General features: G+C 43.0%; 1 pseudogene; it reads right to left on the bottom strand.

Annotated features, from left to right (window-relative positions):
• Positions 1-1,571: 1,571 nt before the first annotated feature.
• On the bottom strand, positions 1,572-2,973 carry LOC101645434 (annotated as a pseudogene).
• Between the last annotated feature and the right edge of the window lie 5 nt (positions 2,974-2,978).

Here is a 2,978-nt window from a genome sequence, read left to right as displayed (position 1 = left end):
CTGGATACAATTCAGCGAAATAGGCATTGTGTTAGTCTGGGTAGACTAGAGAAACAATTCATAGTCACTCAGGTGAATAAGAAAGAGGTTTATATACAAGAGCAGTTATATATTGAGGAAACATCCTAGCCCAGTTCCAGATCAAGTCCACACGTCCCCTATTAACCCATATGTCCTATACCAATCTATAAAGTCCTCTTCTGACTCACGAAACACATGAAATGACGCTGAATGCAGGAAGATCAGAAGCTGGTGGGATGGGACTCCTCTGGGTCCAGTGGTAGTGTAAGAATCTCAGCACTGCCAGGGGTTATGACATGACTTCTCCAGCCCCCAGCACTGCATCAGGGTAGGTTCATGTGGCTTCTCCAGCTCAGGGCACTAGTGTAGTTCCCTGTGTCTTGTCAGTTGCAATGTCTCCCAGGGAGTGAACTGTGTGTGAGATGGTCTCCTGTCTACAAGGAGGAAGTATCGGATTTCCCAGAATTCTCTGAAGAAGGCCATCCCACAAAGAGGCCTCATTGGCTATGACCTGATAGACAGACTAGGCTCCACCCCTTCACTCTTAATCCTCTCAAGTCCCCAATTGACACCAGATTATGTAACTACCACAGGCATGCAATATTATCGATATTGGATATGGTTCTTTTTCAGGCATTTGGCCAGGTAGCTAGCTGTCTTTCAAATTTCTTGGCATTAATGAGTGAGTGCTTGCTTCATTAGCTTGTTCAAATGTTTCAATTGGTGGTTAACCTATTCTAGAAGCATTGTTTTGGCCTAATGCTTTCCATGAAGTTTGAGTGACTTCTTTCAATACCATCAGTTCTTGATATATTCTCCCTATTGAAATGTTTGATATTAACCAATTATTTTTTGTTACAGTGCCTCTGTGTATTCCTTCCATCCTCTTTGATGCTTCCTGCTTGGTTCTATATGTTTGCCCATAGAATCTTCCAATATTACAACCCAGTGGTTTGGATTTTCTTCAGTTCTATCAGATTGAAATATGTTGAGCATGTTCTCCCTTGTTTTTGGCTTTTTAATTTCAACTATCTACACTATCAAGTGTTCAGCTATTATAATGCTTTCCTTTCCTTTCTCTAGTTGTTATTTCAAGTTTTTGTCATCTTTTTACCTATTTGCTTTAAATCCAATACAAAACTCAAACTCATTTATATCTTGTCATAAGATGTAAATGTCATCGCTTCAATTCTGATTCATAGAGACCTACAGGACAGGGTGGACATGAACCTACCATCTCAGTGGGTTTCTGAGATTGTAACTCTTTTGGGGACCAATTAGCATCATTGTTTTCCTGGTGATTCTGAACTGCTGAACTTGCCATTAGCAGCCAAATTGTAACACACTATGTCATCACGACTTTACATTTGAAAGCAAGTTTAAGAATCTCTTCTGACATTTACTTTGGTCTTTTCTTCCTGTTTATCTTTTTTTGTTGTTGTTGAATTTAAATAGCATATTTATTGAATTTAGGTTAGTTGGGAATAATTACCCATTCATGCTTCAAAGATATTCTAGGTTGTTGAAAGAAGAAGACAAAAAAGGATAAATGTTATATTAGAGATTTTTAACTGTCATGTGTTTGCTTCTATGACTTGAGAAAATGGTTAGTATTTCAGTATTATAACTCATCAAGAAAAGGTGTATGCCCCAAATTTCCACTGGTTGCCATGGACTTTTTGCCAGAAACAAACTTCACCGCAGCATTTTTGACATCAGTGGCAGTCACCGCGTCAATCTGCTGAAGGAGTGTGGTTGGCGGCACACAGGAACCAGCAACTAAAGCCCGGAGTCCCACTCCATTCAGGAAACCCTCCGAAGACTCCACTGACATTAAGTACGCAGCTTTTAGCTTGTTCTTGGCAGCTTGGAGAACTGTATCAGAAAGGCCTCCCTGAGCGATGGTTTTCACTTGGTCATAGGCACACTTGATCACATCTCCGGCAGCTGCAACCTGTGAGACAGTGTAAATCCCAGAGTCCGGAATCGGAGTAACTGGCATTAAAGGCAGAAACATCAAATGGCTGGTGAATCCCTTTGGCAATAGCCTGGTATAAAGCGTTGGTGGCGTTGCTGCCCCTCTTGACATGTGGCCCTGCACCGAGCACATGCTGAGAACACTGAATACATTGGCTTCTGCACTTCCTATGGCAGCACTTTCTGCTACAAGAACAGCATGTACCAGACTGTCTCCATTCTGTTCTCGAACTTCACCTCCACGGTAGACGGACTTCACACCCGATAAACCGAGTCCGCCCCGCATGTTGAGAAACTGTTCAGCCACCTGCTTTAGAACAGGATGACTCACACCAAGTCCAATCAAAGCCATTCTTGCACTCGTAAAATTGTTCTGGACATAGTAATGCAACTCTTCTGATGTCACTTTTCCAATCCTATAATCAGGGCAATACAAAGAATTAGCCAAGGCATTCCGGTAAGCTGCAGCATGCAAATTTTCAATGGTGCACGCCTGTGGATTCTGGAAAGCCACAGCTTTGTCGATCTTTAGCTGAGACTGAAGGGCAGCTACTTCCCAACGCCGAAATTCCGGTGCTGTTGTGACATTGAGCAGGAATTCCATTACAGTATCAACATCATCCCGCATGCATTCCACAGCGTAGGCCATGTGCTCCCTTGTTGCAGTCACACTAATTTACCGCCCACTGCTTCCATTCCACGGGTTCTCTTGAAAGATGAGGCTCCTTTTGTAGTCAAGGTGGATGCAAGACGCAGCCAATGAGAGGTTCCCAATTTGCTGGAGTCCTCCTATCTACTGCCGGCTTTAATGAATAAGCCAATTCTGGATGCAGGGGCATAGTTTTCCAGGGAAGCAATCACTAACCCATTTGGTAATTTGGTGAACTCAAGATCCTGAGGTTTTGGAAGGGCTTCTGTGGGGACCGCCGAGGTTTTGACTTTGGGAGCAACTTTGAGGGAATAAAATCTCGAGAGGGTCG

The sequence above is a fragment of the Echinops telfairi genome, unplaced genomic scaffold (genome assembly GCF_000313985.2).
Source record: "Echinops telfairi isolate 266 unplaced genomic scaffold, ASM31398v2 ScPeMD7_11;HRSCAF=52, whole genome shotgun sequence".
Taxonomy (NCBI): Eukaryota; Metazoa; Chordata; class Mammalia; order Afrosoricida; family Tenrecidae; genus Echinops; species Echinops telfairi.
The sequence above is the reverse complement of the archived record's forward strand: the minus strand, read 5'-3'. Positions and strand labels throughout refer to the sequence as shown.